Source organism: Hylobates moloch, unplaced genomic scaffold (genome assembly GCF_009828535.3).
Source record: "Hylobates moloch isolate HMO894 unplaced genomic scaffold, HMol_V3 SCAFFOLD_13, whole genome shotgun sequence".
Lineage (NCBI taxonomy): Eukaryota > Metazoa > Chordata > Mammalia > Primates > Hylobatidae > Hylobates > Hylobates moloch.
The window spans coordinates 55,119,930-55,147,045 of NW_026652288.1; the positions used below are offsets into that span (position 1 = coordinate 55,119,930).

At 37.8% G+C, this 27,116-nt stretch overlaps 1 protein-coding gene across 6 annotated transcripts in view; it reads left to right on the plus strand.

The window, feature by feature from the left end:
- Positions 1-2,986: 2,986 nt before the first annotated feature.
- The window catches only part of CNTN1 (contactin 1), a 402,152-nt gene continuing 378,022 nt past the window's right edge, over positions 2,987-27,116 (plus strand). For 5 of the 6 annotated variants that reach the window (XM_032173712.2, XM_032173709.2, XM_032173714.2 and 2 more), the window contains exon 1: positions 2,987-3,143. The gene's annotated coding sequence lies outside the window, so the exon portion shown is untranslated. Of the gene's footprint in view, positions 3,144-6,937; positions 7,005-27,116 lie in introns of all 6 variants that reach the window. The other variant, XM_032173711.2, reaches the window with a different exon arrangement.

Here is a 27,116-nt window from a genome sequence, read left to right on the forward strand (position 1 = left end):
TGCATTGTTAGTAGACACAGGGTTTCTCCATGCTGGTCAGGCTGGTCTCGAACTCCCAACCTCTGGTGATCTGCCTGCCTTGGCCTCCCAAAGTGCTGGCATTACAAGGAATTGAATAATTTCTAAGATCCTTCAAACTTTCATATTTTCAAAACCATATATTTGTCAACAAATACATATTAGATGTCTGCAATATACCAAGCATTATATACCCATCTATAATATTTTACTGCCTTTGTTTTTGAAGGACCACATTTCTCTTTGGTTACTCAATTTCCTCATTGTGAAATGCGACTAATGATGACTCTCCTGCTTATTTTAGAACACAGAGGGAAATTGTATCTGAAAGTGATCTGGAAAATCTAAAATGTTCTGCAGCAGATACCTTTGACATATTCATTTGTATTCTGGGAACATATGTACAGGTTTTTCTCTTTGAGATAATAAGCAATAACCTGAAAACGCTCTGTTTTACTTGAAAATGTGTGAGATGCCTGATCCAGAGAGAAATTATCCTAATACTGTTAATACTGTTCTAGAGTTGTGTGTGCATGCACACACAAAGCTGCTAATTAGATCATAGTAATGCACAAAGTAACATTGTCTGCTTGAAGAATAAAGAATGTGTTCCATGAGAGCTTGCCTATTTTATTCATCATTATATTTATAATAGTAATATTTGTTGAAGGAAGGAATGAAGCAATGAAAGAATGCAGATAGCAGAGATTTCTTTAGTTTTCTTTTCATTACCAATTTCAATTCTTGCGTCGTGTTCAATATTTAGATATTTTCTTTGATACTGTTTCTTCTCCTCTGATTACCTCTAGAGGAGAGTATGTTGAAGCTCATTTTGACTCAAAATAATTTATGCTTAGGAATCAAAAGATGTTCGTGTCGCAGACACACATTCCTAAGAAATATTACTATTGTAATTGCTTCCTGAGATCGTCTTTAACGTGTCCAACACATTATTCTGCTTTAGTTCTGTAGCACCTAACACAGGGTATGGCACTGAAAAAGTGCTCAGTAATTCATGAATGATTTGGCCAATCCAATGGAATAACTGGTGTGAGTACCTGCGACAGAGGTGCATGACTAATAGGAGTATTGTGTAAGAAATGACACAGGGGTTCTGAAATTTTGCCATGGCATATTTAGTCATTTCCATTCAGTGTTAAGATGGTTGTCACCACACAAATCATATCTATTTGTTCACTGTAAATTTTCTCCAGGGTCCCTTCCCACCTTCAAATGCATTTTATTTTATTATTCTATTTATTCTACTCTATTCTATTCTATTCTATTCTATTCTATTCTATTCTATTCTATTCTATTCTATTCTATTTATTCTATTTTTTGAGGCGGAGTCTCGCTCTGTCTCCCAGGCTGGAGTGCAGTGGCGCAACCTCGGCTCACTGCAAGCTCCGCCTCCTGGGTTCACGCCATTCTCCTGCCTCAGCCTTCCGAGTAGCTGGGACTACAGGCGCCCGCCACCACGCCCGGCTAATTTTTTGTATTTTTTTTTTTTTTTTTGATTAGAGACGAGATTTTACCCTGTTAGCCAGGATGGCCTCGATCTCCTGACCTTGTGATCCGCCTGCCTCGCCTCCCAAAGTGCTGGGATTACAGGCGTGAGCCACCTCGCCCGGCCCCCACCTTCAAATGCATTAATCGGATTCCTCCAGTATTATGAAGAAAACATTATGAAGAGCCTTACCTGATGATGGTAATAACAACCGTAACCACTAAGTAGAGTCATTTATTAATGTAGCAATGCCATATTCTCTAATTATGACATTCTATAGTAATTCTATACATTATTAATGTAGCAATGTCATATTCTCTAACAGTTGTCCAGTGTCCCAAGCCTATCATAAGCTCTTTGAAGCTCTTTGAGAACGAGAGTTGTGTCTTATGCTCAGCACTTAGGATGGCTACTTAATTTAGATAGAAGAAGAATGTGGCTATTTGCAGGCAGAAGGCAACTTGATTCCTCACATGGCACTATATACTAAGACACCCTACACCCCCAGTTTTACATGTGGTAGTTCTAGAATGTTCCTTCATTTAAGGAGTCTCTTGAATTCCATAATTTCCAGATTCCACCTGAATAAATGGTGGAGATGGCAACTGGACACAAAGTTATTTTACCCTGTTCCCTTCACATAAAAGGCAGGCTTGGGATCACTTAGGTTTGGGGGCATAAACATCCTCTCAGTGTCTGAGTACCAAAGAAATGATAAACTACTATCAATAGAAAAGTAACAGATAGCTTAATTATCAATCAGTCTAGTGGTGATTATTTTAAGACTTTTGCCACGAACTGAACTGCCCCAAAGCAAATCTCTCATGCAGTTTGGCCTTAATTTCTTTTACCCTTTTTTTTGAGAGGTTATTATGCAGTTGCTTCCCCTTTTAAAACACTGTTTCTACCGGGGAATATTTGGGGGTCTTCTGCATTACAGACTAAATAATTCAGTCTTTTCTCAAGAAAAACTGCCATGTTACATCTGGACAAAAATGGAAACTTTAAAAAAAGCCTCACATCGTTTTATTTTCCTTTCTGTGTGTGTATTTTTTCCCACATAAGTATCTTATTATTTCCTAATCGAAGCTCGTTCTTCTCTATGAGGCGCTGGCCTGATATTTTCGCCTGACAAATCTCCCGGAGCAGATGGTCCCTTCAGGGAAGCTCAGGAAAGTGCTGGGTGTCTAGTTATTGCCTGGCCCCTCCCTACCTCTTGGGGCCTCAAATGACAAGTCATCAAACCAGTTTCTCTCCAGCAAAGGTCCTTGATCCGGTAGCCGCAGGTTTGGGTTTCAGGCACTGCAGAGACCCTTTGCAGTTGGGTTTAGCAGCTACCCAAGCCTGCAGCCTGCGCTGGTCCTGGGGGTGAGAGTGATATCCCTGTTGTCCAATCAGAGACGCGGGTTTCCCTGTGGTCCCCGCCCCCCTTTCCCTGCTGCCCCAATAACCGCCCTAAAAGGCCGGGCTTCTGCTGTCAAGTAGCCAGGGTGGGCTCCGCGAGGCGAGGAGGGGCTCCGGTGGGGAGGTGCGCTCCCAGGTGTTTGCAGCGGAAGTGAGAAACCTGTAGGGTATGGTCCAGCTGTGCCGCACCGAGGCGAGCAGGAGCGGGGAACAGGTAGGAAGCTGGACTTTTCCTTCTTTGCAGATAAAATAAAGAATGCGCATTTCCATGCTGTTGCCTCCCTTCCCCCAGCCCCGCCCAGCCCTCGTCACCCCCAAATCTCCTGCGGTCGCTGCAGCTCTCGCCGTGAAGTACGGCGCGGGAAGGACTGGGGCGGAGGTGGCTGGGGTGCGGGGAAGCAGGGGTGCGGGATGCCGGAGCCCTGGGGTGCCAGGCAAGGCAGGACGGCAGAGCCCTAGGAGAGGGCTCCGAGCCCGGGGTCTGTGTCTCGTCAACTTTCCTTTCGGAGGCTGCCGCCGCCAGCGCCGGGAACTCGCCCCAGGGATGCCATATCGCCTCTGCAGGGGAGGGGTGGGGAAGCAGAGAGGTCGGCAGCCCGGGGCCCGCAGGTCTTTTGCTCCCGACGCCGGCCCGCTGCTGCTCGTCTTTCCCATCCCACCTGGGCGCCTGGCTAGCGCATCGCGGAAAACCTGGGAGAGGTTGCGGAGAGGGGAGGAAGGGACTTGTTTGTCCCCTGAGCCCTCTGTTAAGATCTAGCTCCCTTCAGGAGAAGGGGGTGGGGAAGAATCCCTGCAACTCGAAGGGCACGTTGCGATTAATTACATCTCCGTTGAGAAGGCACCGGCCCTTCTCCACGATCTGCGGCAGGTGGGAGGGAGAGACCGCGGAGCCACTGCCCCTCCCCTCCTAGCCTGGCGCTGTCTACGGGAACCACCTTCACACCTAGTTTCTGAAAGGTGGGTTTGGCTTCAGGGATTTCCAAGGAGTCAAGTGATTGTGCCCGGATGGGCTCGGAGCGGCTGCGAGGCTGCCTCCCTAGGTGACCGCATCTGGGTAGTAGGTGTTGGCTCAGTGCCGATTCCTGCAGGAGTCAGATTGCTGGGAGCAGTAGGCAGAAGAATTGCAGAGAGATCCGACGCTGCATCACCCTCTGGGACTGATGACACCCTGCTTTGAAAATTCCTGAAAAATTGGGATGATGGGAAAGAGGGAAAGGGGATAGCTGCGACCTTTCCTTATTTATTTATTTTCATGCCAAACCGGGCATGGGTATTCGTACGTGTGCTTGTGTGTGCACATCTCCAAGGTGGAGCTATATATAGCTCCTGCATACCCAGCCCGGCTTCCCTGCTGCTGAGCCGGCTGCCTTGGCCTTCTCAAGCAATCTGGAAGCACTGAGTGGGAGGGGCAAAAGGGAATCCAATTCTCCACTGGGGGAAAAGCCGGAGAAGAAGCATTCAGACTGCTGAAACCCTGAGTGAAATAATGTTTTTGTAACTTACATAAAGATCAATATTTCATATTTCATGTTTTCAATATGTCATATTTCATGTTTTCAATATTTCAGTATTTTGAAAACATTCTTAGAGTGCCAATATGATCTTCATCCATTTCGCCGCATTTTTCGGTTTCTAAGTGTGCATATGAAACTTACCAGGCCGAAGTGTAACGCAAATCAAATTAATACATGCCGTATCTGGGATATTTTATTAGACTCGGCGTAATGGTTTGGTTATTTGGTAGTAAATCTATTTCAGTGATAACTTATGGCTAACAGCATTTGGGGATCTGGGAATGGATCCACCCACTTTCCAAGACTAAGGAACTGCTAGAACCCTTGCGGGGGTAGATGTGAGGTATTTCTTTGTACAGATTTTACTTGTGGACCTGATATTTAAATTTGTACTGCTTTTTCATATCACATCTATTTGTACTACATGGGCTTTCTTTTATAGATTGATGTATGTGCATTTATCTTTGCCATTCCCTGAAATTATTTATTCCTGATGACCACCTTTCCATTTTCACAGATGAAGAAACTAAGATTCAGAGGACACAAGTGATTGGTTGAAAGTCTTCTGAAAACTTTAATATTCCAACAACCTGCCGTGTAATTATACTGCATAGCAGTTTCCCCTCAAATAGAATACTTTTTAGCTTCCCATGATTTTTGGTCCTGGCAACAGAATGTGGTTAATGTTGATACCAGGAACAATATAAATCAAGTTTATTCAGTTCTAGTCTGACATGTATCCCTAGAAAATTTAATTCTGTGTTTTAAGAACAAAATTCTGACTTGCCAAGTCATTTTGAAGATAAATGATTTAATCTACCAAGTTACCATCACAGGCAGTGTGAGCTGGCTTTTAATTTTGCTCTGCAACTTCCTGATGATCTAATTTGGAGCAAGTTAATTAAACTCTGAGAATCTGTTTCCTTGTCTTCAAAAGGAATTTTGTAGCATTGAATTTTCAGGTTGCTATGAGGGTCATAAAAAGTATGCATGTTTCTATCATGGGGATGGGCGCATAGTGGGTCATTAATAAATAGGGCTACTGGTAATAATAACAATACATTTGTATGTATCAACTAAATGCATTTTAAAATTCATGGTTTTAACAAAACGATCACTCCTCTTCAGAATCTCTAGTAGACTATTTTCACTTGGAAACTTAATCATACTTAGTCTTATTTTGTTGCTTAATCCTCATTTGTATGTCTGATTTGTTTTCTAATTAGGAAGTACTTTGCAGAAAAAGACTACGCTTATAATCTTTTTGTATACCCCACCACACTGAACACAGTCCTATAATAAAAAGATTCTTGTTCAGGAAGCATCATCCTAAGAAGCTGGATGGGTGCTGCAATGATTTGGGGATTTTTTTTGGTAGAAGGCTATGCCTTGGGAGGAAACTTCCTCTAGCTTTATGACCCTCTCCATGAGGAGTAATGGATGACAAAAAGTGTTTCTATATCTTGTCATAGAATGATTCAGTTCTCCAGTAGGGGTTATGACTATGTACTGGTTCTATGTATTCTCTTGTATCTTGTGTCCCTTGAGACCAACTAGAAAGAGCTGGAATAGACAATTTATATTTCTGTATACAAAATATGCCCTGTAATTGCCTTATTTCAAAAAAATCAACAAATGCTTCCATCTATTTCTACATGTAAATTGGCCATGGTCTCTATCATATCCCACAGCTTATTCTAACTCACCAGTAAGCTCCTCCTCCTCAATTCCAATGTTTGTTTTCTTTTTATTGATGTATTATCCATTGTTCTCTTCTGACCTTCTATTTTCCATATTGTCCATCTTCTTGAAATTTTGCTCCTTGACACCACAATGCTCTGATACCATACTTTTTTCTTAATTTTTCTAACTTTCCTTTCTTTGTCTCCCTCTTATCTTCTCTTTGTACTTCTAGCTTTCAAGCAAATCCCCCAAATTGATGACAATTTATCTTATTGAAAATAAAGTTCTCCTTCTGCATTTCCATTCCTAATCTCCCTCCCATTACCCATTTCTTTTACACTTATCCTATCGGCTAAGAGCACAGGCTTTGGGAGGAAGCCTGCAGGTGTTAATATTTAGGTATCATGATGCAGTTAAGCTACCATCAGCAAGTCAGCTGGGGATTATCATAGCACTTATGTGAGAGGATTTTGTGATTTTTAAAATATTAAGTGAGATAATGCATGTTAAACATTCAAAATAGGGTTTGGCCCATGGTAATTACTCATAAAGAATAGCTATTAATAATAGAAGTGCTAGTGTAGCAATTGTAATGTACAAGGTGAAAACTGGTTTTGCTTTTTCTCTATCAATAGGCATCATTCCTAAACTGGCTTTTATCAATGGAGACTACAACTTTACAGGCTTTCTGGCTTGTGGTTAATTACTTTTTAAGACGTTCTTTCCACTAGTCTAAGTGTTCACCATATAGTCAGTAATTAATTCATTTTTATTTTCAATGCTAATTTGTATCTTTCTCTGCTTATTCCAGAGCTAGTTTCCTCTGGCACTTCATGCCTGGATGAATCCAGTAGGCATGTTATCAAAACTTCCAATGTGTAAGTCTGTCTGCTGTAATCTAAGATGCCATGTATTATTGGTATAATGTGTTTTCAATTTTCATTAGTGCTTCATTTTCCTTTGAAACTTTCACTGTACTTTAGTTCAAATCTTAAAAAGCACTGATTTTGGAACAGGAGACTCAGGTTCAACTCCTGACAATAGGACCGATCTGTTGTGTGACCTTGGAAATGTAGCAGCAGGAGGATGGGGCATTATTTCACTTCAATAATATGAATGATCTACTGTGTAAAGTTACATTCAAAAGTCTATCTATTCAATATTAAATTGAAAATGATACTTTATTATTATAAGGACATCTAGAATCATTAAAGAAATACTGGGAATAAAGAAAAATCCACTAAATTCCACAATACAAAGAGATCCTATTTCAATCTTCCAGTCTTATTTCTATTAATATAAATAGGTATTTTTCAATTACAGATTTGAGTTTATAGTGAACATGCACTTTTGTATTTAGCTTTTTAAACTGAATATACCTTAAACATTTATTCATTTCATTTAATATTCTTACTATCCATGTGTTTTTTGGCTGTCAATATTCTTTGATCTTTAGGTTGTTTTCAGTTTTGCACCATCATGAAAATGAAACTTTGTATACATTAATATTTGCATTTCTGACCATTTCCTTATGACAACTTCTTAGAAGTTACCCAGGCAAAGTGTAAGCTTCATAACACTTACTGCCAAATTGCTTCCCCCAAAATATAAGCACAGATTTATGCTCTACCAGTCTACCAGTGGTTGGATCAGTTTGGCCATACTCTCATTAACACTTGGTATTATTTTTAAAAATTGGGATCATTTTGATAGTATAAATCGTGTATCTAGTTATTCTTCTGAGTTATTGTTCCTATGATTTTGGATGAGTTCAAAAATGTTATTATGTTTATAGGTTCTTTGTATTTCTTAATTTGTGAATTTCATTTGACTCTTTATTGGAGTGTTCATATTTTCTTCATGTAATAGGAAATCTGTGGTATATTGCAAAAATTGTCCTCATCTTGTTCTTTGCATTTTAAAAAATGCTTTCTAACACACAGAAATGTAGAGCTTTACTGTAGTTTATAAATCTATTTGCAGTAGTATCTCTTTGTAGCTTTCAGGTTCAGAAAACTTTCTACCACTTAACGGAGAATTGAATATAAAAACAACATGTGACGGTGCTATTGCTGAACTTCTCTCCTCTTTTGAAGCAGAATCTGGCTTATGTATATCATATGTATATCCCAGTGCGAAACGGCTCTGGGGACACATAAAATTCACTCAGTCTGTTAAGATCCCATTATTCTTTAGGCAGGTCTCCCATGAAGTGAATAGTACCTTAATTCTTTCTGAGCTACTATCGTCCATTTCAAAAGAGCCACAGGGCAGAATGCACTATGGAAGATATTAATGGCCAGGTTACTCAGCCAGAGCAGGGCACTTTGTTTGCACAATTATCTGAATGACTCAGGCACTAAATCTGCTTCTGCCAGGATTATCCAGATGGTCCTTAATTCACTAGATAATTATTCACCCCTGTACTTGATTTTGATGGTGTAGACCTGAGCATGTCATCACTTTTCCTGCGCTGTTTTGTTACTACTCTAAATGCTTAGAGCTGGTTGCATTAGTTTCTTTTATGAGAGGCAGGTTGCCCAGTTCTTCAGAGCACAGGTGTTAAGAGTTATGCAGAGCTTTGCATGAAACCTAGCTCAGTCAGTTACTAGCAGTGTGCTTTGAGGCCAGCCACTTAATTTTTTTTTCCTTTTTTTCTTTTTTCTTTTTTTTTTTTAACGGAGTCTCGCTCTGTCTCCCAGGCTGGAATGCAGTGGCGTGATCTCGGCTCACTGCAAGCTCCGCCTCCTGGGTTCACGCTATTCTCCTGCCTCAGCCTCCTAAGTAGCTGGGACTACAGGTGCCCATCACTACACCTGGCTAATTTTGTTGTATTTTTAGTAGAGACGGGGTTTCACCGTGTTAGCCAGGAAGGTCTCGATCTCCTGACCTTGTGATCCGCCCGCCTCGGCCTCCCAAAGTGCTGGGATTACAGGCGTGAGCCGCCACGACCGGCCATGAGAGCAGCCACTTAAATTTTTATACAACATTGTTTTCTGTGTAAGAAACATATTCAGAGTTTGAAGTCCCTATTTCATTCTCCTCCCTCATAGTCACTTTCTTCTAAGTATATTCTATATGTCGTAACCACAGTTGTCTTTCTAAAACCAATTTCATCGTATTCTTCCTCTGCTGAAAATTTTTTGAGTTAGTTCCCCTTTTTTTGTATTAGTAAGATGTCTGAAGTCTTTTGCATTGCACCTAAAGTCTTTTATTAAATGGTACCTGGTAACTTCTCTAGATTCATTTTCTGATTAATCAAATTTCTTCCATCTCCCATCTCCCACAATGTCAATCAACTGAACTGTTTGCCTTCTCCTAATGCATCTTGTTTTCTCTTTTCTCCCAACACCCTCCCATGTTCCCCATGTTCTATTCTCTACTGTAAATAACCTGTTTTCTTGTCTGCTTTTTAACTGACCTAACCTTTTCATGCCTTGGGTCAGGTGCCACCATTTTTTGGAGGACTTCCCTGAATTCCCAGTCTTAAATTTTGACTCCCATGGTAACCTGTGGATATCCCTGTCATATCACTTACCATACTATATTGTACTGATTGTTTACTTGTCTCTTGCCCCCACTGTAATTCCTTGAGGATAGAGACCATACGTTATTTTTCTTTGTGTCTGATAGAGGACCTGACATAGAGTTGATACTTAATAAATATTTTCTGAAGACATGAATAAAAGAAGGTTAAGATTAAATTAGTTTTTAGGATTTCAACAAATGAAGGATTCATATCTTTACCCTGGAAACCAATCAATAAAAACTAAAAATTATGTCGATCTTCACAATATTTCAAAAATTAACTTCCTGGTTTTGTTGATTTATACAGAATGAATAAAAAAGAGTTTTTTTTTTTTTAATGAGGAATTTTGTAATGAAAAGCATGCCTAGGACAGCCAATAATTCCAAATTGCTGAATCAGTCAATAAATATCTTTTAAATAATTCTGCATTTTAAAAGGAAAGAGGAATGTATAGTTATATGGATAATGTAGATGTATAAATTTAGCTGTGTTGGAATTAAATAATGGCAAAGTTAATTTCACTTTTCTTGATTTAATAGAAGGTCTTCCATTGGTGTCATCTTTGGTAGATTACAAAGCATGGTCACATGCATAGTCTTACTTGATCCTTCGAAACAGTTTTGAAAGTTAGATTCAAAGGCATGGTCATCCACATTTACAGATAAAAAAACAAGCTCGGAGAAGTAACTAATTTGCCCAAGGTTACACGTTAGTGGCAAATCTGGACAAGCAAGATGATCTTGCTCATAGTTGAGTGTCCCATGTGTTATGCTTGGCCCAGAACATCTCACTGAGCGATGACTGCCACCATTTTGTCTAGGTTAAGGACAACAATCTTGATAGTAACAATCCCCTGAGCCATCTAGTAAAAATGTATTGCATTATTACCTACATAGGGTTTTTACTTAGATTTTTAGTAATCTGAGAAGAAACCAGCTGACACAACTTTTTGCTTTAAACATATTTTAAAGTCTTATATTTAGTTACTTGATCATTTAGAACACACACACATACACACACACACCATATTACCCTTTTTTTTGTTTGTTTTGAAGTATTTGTCTTTTTATATTAGGTGACAAGTACAATGCTCTTTCCCTTACTTCTTTTTTTAAACTTGAATTATTAAAATTTTTTTTCAGCCAGGCATGGTGGCTCACACCTGTAATCCCAGCACTTTGGGAGGACCAGGCAGGCAGATCATGAGGTCAGGAGTTTGAGACCAGCCTGGCCAACATGGTGAAACCCCATCTCTACTAAAAATACAAAAATTAGCTGGGCATAGTGGTGCATGCCTATAATCCCAGCTACTGAGGAGGCTGAGGGAGGAGAATCATTTGAACCGGGGAGGCGGAAGTTGCAGGGAGCTGAGATTACGCCATTGCACTCCAGCCTGGGTGACAGGGTGAGACTCTGTCTCAAAAAAGAAAAAAAAAAAAATCTGGATTTTCTTTATTTAGTAGACAATGTTCAACTTTAGTCTTCAGGTTTTGGCTTAGCATATATTCTGTAATCTTGGAGAACCAGATAGGTCAAATGCATTTTTTAGGAAATAGTGCAAGTGATGAAAAAGAAATTTATGAAAAAGAAATGGGTACTTAGTAAGAATGGTGATCTATCCTAGTTTGAAAATTACGAACACCGAGATATAAGATGATTTTTAAAATTTGACTTGTGCAAACGTCTTCTCTGTAATTGCACCTCAATTATTAACAATCACTTATCGAGCACTCACCCTGTGTTGGGCATTTAAAAAAAAAATGTGTTGCACATGACCATCTCAAAACTTTACAAAACCAGTGAAAAGGATTTTTAAAGTTTATTATTCCGATTTTGCAGATCAGGGAAGTTAGTTAAGTTAATGCATGGAGAGGCTAGAATTCACACCCAGATTGTCTGACTCTGAAGTACAAGTTTTTAATTGCTGTGTTATTCAGCACCAACCCCCAGGGCTCATGATAGCCCATGGTTTTAATATTTCGTGAGTCATGGTTTAAAACGCTGCTATTCTAAGTGACCGGAATCTATCCCTAGACCCTCAAATAAATTTAGTATTAATACAAGGAATTAAATCATTCTAAATTTGCATATGTTTTATTTATGAATATCTTATTGATATCTTTCACTACAGTAATTTACATGGTGCAGTTTCCCAAGCATGAATTGGACCATTACAATGTGTCATTTAAATATGCCTCTGATGAGCCAATCATTTGAATTTTGACGCAAGCACCAGAAGTTTTTATGCATTTCTGCCCTAATTTTGCTTTCTAACATCTCAAATCATAAATAGTAATTCTCTCCTAAGGCTTCTAATCTGATAGCATTTAATTGTCATGGTTACTAAAAGTACAGATTTGTTAACTGTAACAGACACGATGAATATTATAAACAATATTTATAATATTCTAGCTTGAAACGCAAGCTGTTTACTGTAATAGAATTTTATCTCAGATAAAACTTTCCTTTGTAAATTATTTTTATACATTAAATGTGGTGTAATATAATTTACAATATTTGTAAATGCCTAATGGATTGACTTTATTTTTCTTTTGGTCTACTTATATTATTTTGGAGAGAATAACAACTTTCAGATTGCTTGAAAATTAACCTGGTTTCTCAAAAAATGTTATTTTCAAATTTTGGTTTATGCACAAGTTGAGTGGTAATAAACCTAAGACATCAACTTTCAGTAAAACACTGTATTATTACATTCTTTCCTTTTCCCTTTTTAATTAAAGAATAGCGGACATACAGAAAGCATTTGGCTCAGTGAGCTATAACAAAGTATTCATACTGTGAAATCAATATTCATTTCAGAAGAAGGAATCTTGTCAGCACCCAGGTACCCCGCTTCCAGCCCCACTTAATCACTATCGCCTTACTCTTCTCCAAAGACAGCTTCTGACTAATAAGACTGTAGAATAGTTTTGTCTGTTTTTAAAATCTACATAAACGGAATCATGAAATATGCATTTTTGTATCGGATTTTTTTTTTTCCCCCAGAGACAGGGTCTTGCTCTGTTGTCCAGCCTGTTCTCGGACTCCTGGCCTCAAACGATCCTCCCTGCTCAGCCTCCTGGAGTACTGGGATTACAGGCATGAGCCATCATGCCTGGCCCAGATTCCTTTTGTTCAAAATTTTTTGTGAGCTGTGTCAATATTCTTGCATGTAGCAATAATTTATTTTCATTGTACTGTAGAATTCTATTGAATGAACGCCCCCAAAATATACATATTTATTCTATTGTTGAATACTTGGGTTGTTTCCAGTTTTGTGTTATTACTGATAGTTCTCCTACGCATGTTTTCAAATTTATCAGATGTTGTTTTTCTTTTTTCTCTTTGAGAGGAGTTTCGCTCTTGTTGTCCAGGCTGGAGTGCAATGGTGCGATCTCGGCTCCCCGCAACCTCTGCCTCCCAGGTCCAAGCGATTGTCCTGCCTCAGCCTCCCAAGTAGCTGAGATTACAGGAGCCTGCCACCACGCTCCGCTAATCTTTTGTATTTTTAATAGAGGTGGGGTTTCACCATGTTGGCCAGGCTGGTCATGAACTCCTGACCTCCACTGTGCCCGGCCCAAAATTGAATTATACCACATACAGTGTTCTGCCACTTCCTTTTATCTTGGACAACTTTTTCTTTCCACATATTATAGTGCCAACACATTCTTTTCAGCACTCGCATAGTATCCCTTTGCATAAAATACAATTTATTTGTCTCATTGTTGGAACTTTGGGTAGTGTTTCCAATGTTTTTTAAAAAAGAATGCTACAGAAATATTATTCTACGTGTAGTTTTGTATATTCCTGGGAATATTTTTCTAAGATATTTCCAGAATGAAATTGCTAGCCAAGAGGTATATATATATATTTTTACAGATGATTGGTATTTCCAAGTTGCCCTTTAAAGAGACTATAGTAATTTATAATCTTAGAAACATGAATAGGAATGTCTGCTTTTGCATATTCTCCCTAGTACTATTATCAGTCTTTCAAATATGTTTGGATTTTGTATTTCCAAATCAAATTATTACTGAAAAAATAATATAAATGAAGCATAGCTATGTGCTAAAGAGATCATAAAACATAACATTTGGTATTTCCCTATAGACTAAATTTTGCTATTTTATATAAAAATATTTCAGTTATTTTTGGAATTATAAAAATATTTCAGTTTATTTAAGTGGATCCTAAGTTGTTTCATAAAATTCAAACTAAAACTCGCCTGCCTTCATCGTTATTTTTAGTATTACAGCTTTTCAATGGGTAAAGACTTAAATCTATATTCTGGCACTTAGTAGATACGTAATTTTGGAAAATTTACTCAGTTCCTCTTACTTTGAGTGCCTTCGTTTTCCAAAGTCGTGAAAATAGATATGGAAGTTAAGTTTGCTGTATCGCTCTCATCTGATGGTTTTCCAGGTTTGATTTAGGTAATTAGGCTACTTAGGCAGGTGCCTGTTTCTCACTGACCTATTTATGACCCTCTCAGAGCTGCTTGTTCTTCAGTGAGAAGAGTTTCTAGACATGAAAAGGGGCCTGTTTCCTATGAATAATCTACAAAGTAGTCTCTTCTGCTAGTTAGAAATGGAAAGAAGTGATGTGAATAATATTTCCTTCTTCCTTCATTTATATTGTTGGTGAGAGGAGGGAGAGAGAGAGAGCGAGAGAACAGAAACACAGATCTACCACGTGGTAGACATTGCATTGGGGCTAGAGATACAGTAATGATTAAGTGAGACTTTTTCTTGCCTTCAAGAGTCTTCTAAACTAAGTTTGTAAAATAGATAAAAAGGTAGTTCAAAACCGCAAATGGGTGCTTTGAGCCAAGCAGAGCCAACATGCTAGGGGAATTATTCTATGCAGAGGAGAAATAAAGACCTGGAGGCAAAGAACAGCATGACTGGTTCAAATAACGAAAAGAAATAAAGAAATATGGTATAGTATAAATTATACAGTAGCAAGACACATGGCTGAAGAGCAGAAAAAGAAAGTTTCTTTAAAGTGTTGAAGTATGTGTCTTATTCTCGGAGCAATGGTTAAAAGACAGGCAGTGATTTAATCAGATTTCATAATTATTTTTTAGGATTTAATAAAGTAAAAGACACTAGCTATGAAAGGACTGTAATTTCAAAAATGTTAAAGAAAATAAGTCTAGATTTGAAACAGCATATCTAGATCATTCTTGATAAAAAAAGAAATTTTGAAAACTTGGCAGGCCCATACTCTCCAAATTATCTTTTAATAAGATCTAGTAGTAATTTTATTATTGACTTCATCTTGCTGTTAGGCATGTTATGAAAACTCCCTTTGAGTAGTTAAGAAAAGATAATTAAACATAGAGTCATATTTTTTCATCTTCATCTTTTTCACAGCTTCTTTGATTACACAGCTTCTTTCTTGATTTTGGCTAAGACACATATATTTTGAAAGCCATAAAAATTCACAGATGTCCTAGACTTAGGATTTTATCCCTAGCTATGGCTTAGAATACTACCTTGCTTATTTTTATAAACACGTATGGTTTCCTGTTTGTATACAATCATATCTGTTATGGGGGTATAAGAAATAGTCATTTACAATATGACTAAATCACTAAGGAAAAGATGTACAGTAAAACTTGGATTTTGGAGATATTTTAAACTGATGGTTTCTATAAAATGCTATTCCCTGGAACTTCTCATGCCTCACATCACCAGACCGAGAATTTTTTTGTCTTATTTATTTCTACAATGGTAAAGTAATTAGTTGTAAAGAGGAAAAATTGCCATTGCTACTGACCTAAATGATGATGTTAGTCGTACTGAAATGTGCTCAGAGAATCATTGCTCAGCATGTGAAAAGCTTATCCTTGCAATAAAAATCCCTCTATTTTCTGATACTCTGATAACATTATATATTGAGAAGTCACAAAGATTTACTGATATATAGCAAGTGTAATTTCTTCTTTGTTTCTTCTTTACTTTCTGTCTCTTTTTAGTGCCCTCAGTGTTCAGGGAAGTGTCATGCCAAGGTATATTGACAATACTGGTCCTTTTCGAGTGTCCAAAAACAGTGGTATTTCTCGAAGCTAGTGATTGCCTATTATTTGATTCATTAGGGAATTAAAATTTGTCAGCCTTTTCTCCAGGATTTTGTTTCATCCTGAGAATATTTTCCTTCCCAATTGCTTGCAGTTGATACCACTATTTGAATCCTGATGAATTATTTCTGCTTCACGTTTGCCATAGACCTTCTGCTCAATTTGCATATGCTTATATACTTTCTTTATCATAAACTTCCTTGTGTTTGAGATGGGGTAAGCACTGTTGATGATGGGTAGTAATAGAGAATTATTCCATCTACATCAGATTATACTTTTTTTTTTTTCAATGTTTAATAGCAGGTTCTAGAATTCTGGGCAAAAGTAACATCTCTCTCTTTTTTTTTTTTAAGTGTTGTATTAGTCCATTCCTGCATTGCTATAACAAAATACCTGAGACTGGGTAATTTATAAAGAAAAGAGGTTTAATTGACCCACGGTTCTGCAGGCTGTACAGGAAGCATAATGCAGGCATTGCTTCTGAGGAGACCTCAGGTAGCTTCTAATCGTGGTAGAAGGTAAAGAGGGAGCAAGCGCCTCACGTGGCAGGAGCAGGAGTAAGAGAGAGCGGCAGGGAGGTGCTGCACACTTAAACAACCAGATCTCACAAGAACTCACTCACTATCCTGAGAACAGCACCAAGGGGTTGGTGCTAAACCATTCATGAGAAATCTGCCCCAGGATCCAATCATCTCCCACCAGGCCACACCTCCAACATTGGGTATTAAGATTTGACATGAGATTTGGGTGGCAACACAGATCCAAACTATATCATTTGATGCTTTATATATATAGATATATATATATATATTATTATACTTTAATTTCTAGGGTACATGTGCGCAACGTGCAGGTTTGTTACATATGTATACATGTGCCATGTTGGTGTGCTGCACCCATTAACTCGTCATTTACATTAGGTATATCTCCTAATGCTGTCCCTCCTGCCTCCCCTGATGCTTTAACCAGAGAGAAGTCTTTGCCTGTGTCTTCACTGTATATCTGGTAAACATCTGCTCATTTCTCAAGTTTCCTCTGTGCCACATTTTTCAGGAAGCTTCTCCTGGCCTGACTTCTCCCAGGCAGATCGACACCTCCCTCATATGTTCCTAGTGTATCTTGTATAAACTTCTCACATAGCCTCTTTAACACTTCATTATCCATACTTATGTCCATGTCTCCCTTTCTTTACTAGATTGTAAGAGTAGAGAATATGTCTTTTCAATTTTTATTTTGAATCTTCAATGCCTAGAACACTGCCTCAAACTTATAGGGCCCCTCAAAACACACTAATGTTTTGGATGTTTTTAAGTAAACAAAGAAAATATTTTAGAAATGTTTTTTGTAATAATATTTCATATTCTGAAAATCCCAGAGGAAGGTTGTCTATTTATTAGCAGATGCCCACACTACTTCTTCCATATTGGTAGATATGATCATGATAATATATATGCTGTATAACTGATACATTATAAGGCACTGGCTGTTCTCAATATTTACAGTTCATAAGAATTACCTGAGATTGTTAAAAAGGAGGAATCCTGACTCTCATCCCTACAGACTCCGGCTTAGTAGATCTGATATGGGACCCAGGAATCTGCATTTCTAACAGTGTCTCTGTTGCTTCTCAGAGCACATTCCAGAAACAAAAATTTTGATCAACCTAGGTGGAATTAATGCTTGTGCTTCAACAAAACATACATATAAAGATGTGCACACGCACATACACACACACACACACACACACACACACACACACCCCTGCTCAGATTAAGACTATGGAATTGCTTTTAAATACCTCAAGGATCACCACAATGCCAGAGCCATCACCATTACTTCTTTCTCTTACTCTGTCATTGCTTTTCTCCTTTTCCTCTTTCATTTCTTTTCTTTTCTTTTTTTTTTTTTTTTTTTTGAGACGGAGTCTCGCTGTGTCGCCCAGGCTGGAGTGCAGTAGTGCGATATCAACTCACTACAAGCTCCGCCTCCTGGGTTCACGCCATTCTCCTGCCTCAGCCTCCTGAGTAGCTGGGACTACAGGCACCTGCCACCACACCTGGCTAATTGTTTTTTGTATTTTTTAGTAGAGATGGAGTTTCACCGTGTTAGCCAGGATGGTCTCGATCTCCTGACCTCATGATCTGCCCCCCTCGGCCTCCCAAAAGGCTGGGATTACAGGCTTCCTCTTTCATTTCTATTATCTTTCTTCTTTTCTAACAAAGGATGGCTTTTTACAAACATCGCTAACCAATCTGAGCATCCCTTTCCTTTCATGTTGAATACTAATTTGTTTCAGTGCACAAAATGTTCCAATCTACTGTGCTTGTCCAGATATGTTTTTTGATGACTGATAATGGGTGACTGATTTGTCTCTAAAGAAAGTGTTTCATTGTGAGATGAAGAGGAAAATTTGAGGAAGAAAAAATATTTTGGAGTCTTCAGTTTCTTGGGTGGCCATTGGAAAGATGGTTTCTATACTGCTAATTTTAATGTAAGATATTTTTAGTCAACCAAATTCTCAACGTGGCTGCAAAATGAAGCATAATATATGTACAAACTAAGAGCAAAGGCCACTTGCTGTAATTCTTATATAACTGTTGTCAAAAATTGATGCATTATTTTATAATAGTAACTCTCCCAATGGCTTTTTAGTCCTAAGTACTTTTCTCAAATAGAAATTATATTGTGATCTAGAATTTTGAATATAATTTGAAGTTACATTTTCTTCCATTTATTAAATTTTACACTAGAGAGAAATTATGGTATATTACTCGTACTATGCTTTCATTTTGGAAGTCAAAATTGTACCACTAAGACTCTCTATTAACATTTCTTAATTAACTATTGGGTTTCTGGCAAGCTATGAGCATACCTTGTAGTTTTTGTGGGTTTAGTTCCAGATCACTGCTATAAAGCCAGTATTGCAATAAAGAGAGTCACACAAATTTTTTGATGTTGCAGTGCTTATAAAAGTGATGTTTACACTATACTGTAGTCTATTAAGTGTGCAATAGCATTATGTCTAAGAAAATGTACACACCTTAATTAAAAAATACTTTGTTACTAAAAATGCCACTAATTGAGCCTTCAGCCAGTCATAATCTCTTTTTGCTGGGAGAGGGTCTTGCCTAGATGCTGATTTCTGAGGACTGATTTAGAGTGGTGGTTGCCAAAGGTTGGGGTGGCTATGGCAATTTCTAAAAAGATGACACTGAGGTTTGTGAAATCAGTTGACTCATCTGTAGCATGCAATTCTGTTTTATAGCCTTTTACCCACAGTAGAGCGCCTTTCAAAATTGGAATTGATCTCTCAAATTTTGCTACTGCTTTATCCACTGAATTTATGTAATATTCTGAGTCCTTACTTGCCATTTCAACAATGTTCACAGCATCTTCAACAGGAGTAGATTCTATCTCATGAAACCACTTTTATCCACAAGAAGCAACTCCTCTTCTGTCAGTTTTATCATGAGATTATAGCAATTCAGTCAAATATTCAAGCTCCACTTCTAATTCTATTTCTCTTGCTATTTCTACCACTTTTGCATTTATTTTCTCCACTGAAATATTGAACTCTTCAAATTCAACTTCTTCCAAACTCCTGTTAATACTGATACTTCTATTTGACTTCCTCCCAAATGTACTCAATGGCATCTAAAACAGTAAATTCTTTTCAAAAGATTTTTAACTGACTTTTTCCCCAGATCCATCAGAGGAATTACTATCTATGGCAGCTAAAATCTTATGAAAGGTATTTCCTAAATAAAAAAAAAATCTTGAAAGTCAGAATTACTCCTTGATTCATGGCTGCAGAATGGGTGTTATGTTAGCAGTCATGAAAATAACAGCAATCTCTTCATACATCTCCCCCAGTGCTCTTGGGTGACCTGGTGCATTGTCAATGAGCAGTAGTATTTTGAAAGGATTGTTTTTTTTTTTCTGAGCAGTCGGTCTCAACAGTGGGCTTAAAATATTTAGTAAACCATGCTGTAAACAGATATGCTACATCCAGACTTTGTTGTTCTATTTGCAGAGCACAGGCAGAGTAGAGTTAGCGTAATTCTTAAGTGCCCTAGAATTTTCAGAATGCTAAATGAGTATTGGCTTCAGATTAAAGTCAGCAGCTACATTAGCTACTAATAAGAAAGTCAACCTGTCCTGAAATTTTGAACCCAGGTGTTGACTTCTCCTTTTTAGCTCTGAAAGTCCTAGATGACATCTTTTTCCAGTATAAGGCTGTTTTGTTTACATTGAAATTACGTTGTTTATTGTAGCCACCTTCATGAGGGAGCTTAGCTAGATCTTCCGAATAACTTGCTGCAGCTTTTACATCACATCACCACTTCCTGCTTCACTTCGCATTTTTATGTTATGGAGATGGCTTCTTTCCTTAAACCTCATGAACCAACCTCTGCTAGCTTCCAGCTCTTCTTTTAGCATTCACAGAATGGAAGAGAGTCAGGGCCTTGCTCTGGCTTAGGCTTTGGCTTAAGGGAATGTTGTGGCTGGTTTGACTTTCTATCAAGGCTACTCAAACTTTCTCCATTATCGGCAATAGTCTGATTGTCTTTCTTATTTGTGTGTACACTAAAGTAGTACTGTTACATTTTTTCAAGAATTTTTCCTTTATACTCACAACTTAGCTATTTCTCCAGGAGCCCCAGGTTTTTTCTTAGCTTTCCACATAGCTTCCTTACTAATCTTAATAATTTCTAGCTTTTGATTTAAAGTGAGAGACGTGGGACTCTTCCTTTCAATTGAACACTTGGAGGCCGTTTTATTTGACTTTTTTTCCCAGAACCATCAGAGGAATCACTATCTATGGCAGCTAAAATCTTATGAAATCTTACGAATCTTAGAGGCCATTGTAGGGTTACCTGAACTAATTTCAATATTGTTGTCTCAAGGAATGGGAAGGCCTGAGGAGAGGGAGAAAGACGGAGGAATTACCCCTTGGTGGAGCAGTCAGAACACCTATTGATTAAGTATCAATTAAGTCTTACGTAGGTGCAGTTCATGGCACCCCAAAACAATTACTATAGTAATCAATGATCACTGATCACAGATCACCATAACACATATAATAATAATGAAAAAGTTTGAAATATTGTGAGAATTACCAAACGATGACACAGAGATAAGAAGTGAGCTCATGCTGTTGGAAAAATGATGACAATAGACTTACCTGACACGGGGTTGCCACAAAACTTCAATTTGTAAGCAAATGTCATATCTGTGAAGTGCAATAAAGTGAAGTCCAATAAAATGAGGTATATCTGTACTGGTAAATTTCCACTGAATATGGAAATCTAATATCTGATCTAAGATGGTAGATATGAATATAGTGACTGGTATTCATTTAAGATATTTTTTGAGTACAGACTTGTAAAACAATGTTACAACTGTTTTTACAAATATTATTTATTCATATTGTCCTCTATTTCTAAAAAGAATACTGCAGAACCAAGGAATTTCTTATGGGTTCTTGCAAATATACAGGTAGAGACAATCTTGCTGTTCTCAACAATTATTTTATCTTTTTAGATTTCATAGTGTAATTCACACATAAGCTAGTTATTTCTACTTTTGAATTTTAAATTCAGCCTTTCTCCACATGCTTTGGAACCTATTCTAGAAGAAGACACTAATACTTATATTGCTAAAAATATCACTCTGAGGTGCAATATCTTAGTTAAATTGGGCTTCACCTCAGCGTCACTATTTCTACAGCTATCCTTTAAACCTGTCAGAGAGAGGAATCTCTTCTCTTTCATATTTCTAATCCCTCTACTGGTGCTGTGGATCTCAACTTTCCACAACATGAAGGGAAATTTTCTCTTGTGCTCAGAAATTTCTACTCCTGAAATTTCAGTCTTTCCTCGTCAATTCTAGAATTCTCCTGCCTTCAAACTTTTGGGTTATGTTTCTCTACTAACTTTTCTAGCTATGTTTTTCTTTCATTTTTCTCTTCCCTTTTCAGAATTACTAGTCTGTAGTTTCAAAATCTCTTCCACCCAATTTGTTGTAGAGAAAAAGTAAAGCCAATTTTGGTCTAAGTCTTCTTTCTCCTCTTGGGGTTCTGGGTTATATCCCTTCATATTTTTAGGGACCTCACTGTATTCATTATCACTTCTTTCTTGTATCTTAAACCTTACCCTCTCTATTGACCTCCTGATGTCAGGATTTATGCTTGGCTAATTCTCTTCATCTTAAAAACAATGCAGAAGACATTAAACAAATGAAAACCCTCCTTAAACTTTTGCACCCCCAACTAATAACCATAGTCATTTCTCCTGCTTCTCTTTTGTAGCCAAATTTCTTTCTTTCTTTGTTTCTTCTTCTCCTCCTCCTCCTCTTCCTACTCTTCTACCTTTTCTTTTTTTTTTAAGAGACAGGATCTTGCTCTGTCTCCCATGCTGGAGTGCAGTGGTATAATTAATAGCTCACCATAACCTCAAACTCCTGAGCTTAAGGGATCCTCCCACCTCAGCTTCCCAAGTAGCCGGCACTACAGGCACTTGCCATTATGGCTAGCCTGTTATTTTTATTTGTAGAGAAGGGATCTTGCTATGTTTGCTATGTTTCCCAGGCTGTTCTCAAACTCCTGGCCTGAAGTGATTGTCTTGTCTCAGTTTCCCAAAGTGTTGGTATTACAGGAGTGAGCCACTGTGCCCAGCCCCAAATTTCTTTAAACGTTCATCTATGCTTACTTCACAGTTCTTTGCCTTGAATTCACTCTATACCTCTGAAATCTGCTTTTTATTATTTTATTAAAGCTGCACTTTACTAGGTCACTAAAATATCCTTATTTCATAAATTGTATGAATACTTTTCAGATGTTATCTTACTAGATCTTTCATCACAAATTAACACTGTTCAGTTTTTCTTCTTGGAAAAAACTTTTGATAGTTTGGATTTGTTTTTCAGCAAATATTCATTTATCTTCTATTCCTACTGTGATAGAGCATACTGCCATGTCAGTTGATGTTGTGCTAGGCCATATGATTTTCTGTGACCAATGTAGTAGTAGTGGATAGGAACTAAGTAGAGGTTTCAAATGTGCATCTGCTGTTTTTTTTTTGTTTTGTTTTGTTTTTTTTACTTAAAGACTAGTGTGATAGTAATGCTTGGTTCTTATACTCTGTCATCTGCCTTGAGAAGCACATATGCTAGGAACCTGTGGATCCAAAGTGGATGTGGAGAGATCTGAGCAGAGCTGAACTCAATACAAAGCTTAGAGCAAGCCCAACCAACCCCATAGCCTAAAGTGTAACTGGCCCAGTCAAACTGTGGACCTATGAGCAGGAAAAAAATACATGCCTGTTGTAATTTGGGGATGTTTATTTTGCAGTATTATCAGACAATAGCTGATTGATATAACTCAATTCCTAGAAACTTAATAAAACCATCTTCTAGATTTTCCTTGTAAGTTTCAGGAACCATTGTAACATGCTATAGTTTGGATGTTTGTTCCCCAAAACCTCATTTTGAAATTTAATTCCCAATGTTGGTGGTGTAGCCTAATGGAAAGTGTTTGGGTCACCAGGGAGGATCCCTCATGAACGGCTTGCTGTCATCCTGCAGGTAATCTGGGGATGTGAGTTATTTCTTAATTCCCATGAGAGCTGGTTGTTGCAAAGAAGTCTGGCACTTCCCTTCGCACTCTTGCTTGTATTGCTATAAAGGAATACCAGAGGCTGTGTAATGTATAAAGAAAAGAGGTTTATTTGGCTTATGGTTCTGCAAACTGTGCAACAAAAACACCACTAGCTTCTGCTTCTGCTCAGGACCTTATTTTTGCCTTCATTTCAAAACCAAGTACATTCCATTAAAAAGTTTTTAAATGAACTGAGCCTTTTATTTTGAATCCTGTATCATGGCTTTTTTTTTTTATTGCTTTCTCAAAAATATAATTGAAGTGATTTATGTCATCTAGAGAAGTATTTTTCTCCCTCAAGTCATGGATTGATATAGTTCATGGGAATAATTACAGGGATTTATTGAGCAGAAATTTAAATAAACTTGATGTTGGATAAAATCAGTACTGTCATGCTGAGGAGCATTTTATCATGGTTGTTATCATACTTGTTTATATTATACTAAATAAAGTATGTGTATATATATATATTTTAAATGCAGAATAAACTTAGTGATTTCTGTTTCTTTATGCTAGTAACCTATTGATTATTTGGAATATTATCATGGGTTGATTTTTCTATTTATATGGAATGACATAACACATATAAATGCCCCCCACACACCATAAAAAACATTTGACTAATGAAAGTGCTAGAGAAGTTGTGCTGTACATGTAGTATTTTTAAGGTCCTATCATATTAAAAATATGCCATAAGGCATAGGAAAAGAAAGTCAGTATTTAGGGAGAATGAAGGAGCTCTATATGTTCCCAATACAATAAATGAAAAAGTAAATGAAATGTCCAATCCGATAACCCTTATGAATTATTACTATGAGAACCACTGAAAAATAGAGTCATATGTCTTTTCCACATTTAGTGCTTTGGTCAAATCTATTGTTTAATGACAGAATCATACCTTTTTCCCCTAGTATTATGAAATTACACTCTTCTCTATTTCTCACTGCTAAGAGGAACAGGATGAGGTCAAGTGACCTCCCTGGTGGGTAATTGGGATTCTACTGATCACTGGAAAGATCTTATTTTATTCTTTGACTATCTATGTGGTATGAGATGGGAATGATTACCCGCTGTTTTATTTTTTTGTTTGTATTATTCAGAAAATAGCATTCTCTACTTAAAGAACTTACAATTGGCAGTTGACTTAGCATCTTGTCTGTTTGAAAATTCTTCACAGGTAGACACATATTAAAGATTTTTGGATTTTCAAAAAGCAGATTTTCACTTTAAACATTAATAAACTCAAGAAAGTCATGCAATTAGGGCACTTCATGAAGAAAAGTGGAACAGTATGTGTGTTTCTGGAATCAATGGGTTGCTGGATAGTAACTGTAAATCTTACACAAAGGATCCCATATTACTGAATAATAGCACCTTCCCCCATCTCTCCAACATAGGCATGATTAAAATGTTGATTATTTGTGAAGTTACGTTATCCATCTTTGTTGGAAAATGAAAAGATACAGTAGCATGTCTAATCCTTTATTATCAAGATGCTCTTATCTTTTATATCTTCACAGAAATAGAGGTTGAGATCAATATTATATATTATTTGCTTTAAGAAGTGACATGTTGAATCAGCTTTCCTGCAGACTTTCATTTATTCAGCCTTGAACTGATTACCTTGTAAGATGTCAGGGTTGTCAAAAATGCTATTTAACATGAATTTTTTTTATAGAGATGAAGCAACCAAAATGCAAGATTATATTTCAGTGAGCTAAAAGTGACTATATCATATGAATATTCTGCAGCTTCTGAAACTTTGGGATTTTGTGCTATCCAGCTCCCGAGGGATTCTTACTGCCTCAGGACCTGCTGAAACAAAATATGCCTTTGATATTTAACTCTATGCTCTGTATGCGATCCACTCAAAACTAGACTGAAAGTCTTTTGTTTCTTAAAAAAGAGGTAAATATTGACCTTAGACAAGAACTTCAAGTCCTCATGGTCATTCTGCACCTGATTGAAAAATTCTCTGTGAAAGAAAACAATTTTGGGAGCATTTCTGTAGAAAAATTAAAAAATGGATGTAGAAAGACATGCGATAAGAAAATATAATACCGTGGATTAAGAACTGAATTTCATTTGTTTTAGATTTCCTCTAAGCCCATGATTCTTAAGCATGAATGTACATTGAATATCACTGGAATTGCTTGTTAGAACAGATTCCTTGGCCGGGCGTGGTGGCTCACACCTGTAATCTTAGCACTTTGGGAGGCCGAGGCGGGTGGATCACGAGGTCAGGAGATCGAGACCATCCTGGCTAACATAGTGAAACCCCGTCTCTACTAAAAATACAAAAAAAATTAGCCGGGCGTGTTGGTGGGCGCCTGTAGTCCCAGCTACTCGGGAGGCTGAGGCAGGAGAATGGCGTGAACCCAGGAGGCGGAGCCTGCAGTGAGCCGAGATCACGCCACTGCACTCCAGCCTGGGCGAGAGTGCGACTCTGTCTCAAAAAAAAACAGATTCCTTGACCCCACTGTCGAAGAGTCTAATTCATTAGGTCTGGAGTGCGGCCTGATAATTTGCATTTTAACAAGCTCCCAGGTGATGGTGGTACTGCTTTTTTGAGAGCCTCCTTTGGGTAGCACTGCCCTAAGTAGTAACTTTGGTGCCAATACTTCTTTGTTAACTGGTAACTCTTATCTCAGAAAATGATAATGATGCCAAGAGTATTAATGCGAGAAAAGAACAAAACAGATTCGTTTATGCATAGGATAGCCACATTAGCAGGATTTTTTTTTTGCCTTCATTTAACAGTACTAATTTTTTTTTATTAATTGGTGCAAAAGTAACCACAGTTTTTGCTATTATTTTCAATGGCAAAAACTGAGATTACTTTTGCATGAACTTGATATTAAAAAACAACTAAATAGTCTTCCAGGGCTTGATCTGATTCCCCTTGTGTTGGAGAAAATATTGACATTCCTGTTGCTTTTAAGAAATAAATCTGTTAGGGTCTCAAGTTTTTATTACAATCAAGCCTTTGGGGGAGCCAGTGGAACAGATCTGAAGCTTTTTCATTAACTGATTTCAAATCTCTTATAGTTTAGCAGTCAGAGGAGCTGATGTAATTTGCCATCACAAATCACTAGTAAATGCACCCTTGAGATTAAGAATTAAGTTCCACAGATATCTGTAACATTTTAAAAGTCAGGATGGTAGAGTGACTCACAACCTAGTTGAATGTTAAAATCACCTGGGTAACTTTAACAATACTGATCTGATGCCTGGGCACCACCATTCAGACATTCAGAGTTAATTAGTTTGGGCTTGCACCTTGACGTAGGGAAATGGATAGAGGATAATAGTTAAGGAGGGAGAGGTGCAGATATGAAGAAAACTACCATTTCTTGAGACCTACTTTCTTTGTCAGGCACTACAGAGGGCATTCTAAAAATACTGTCCCTAAGCCTCACATAAACTCAAAAGGTAGCTTTAAAAAAAATCTAAGGAAAGAAGCTTGAAGAAAAGGATGAACTTTTCCATGGCAAGAGGTTGTTAAGTAATGAGGGACTGGCCCCAGCATCCTTGCAAGGGTACTAGATGCTTCCATTCCTTCTCTCTTCTCTCCTCTTCTTCTTCCCTTCCTTCCCTCCCTCCTCCTTTCCTTCCTCTCTCTCCCTTTCTTCCTCCTCTTTCCTTTTCCTCCCTTCCTTTCCTCCTTCCCCTTCCTCCTCTCCTCCTCCTTCTCCTCCTCCCTTTTCTTCTTTCTTCTTCCT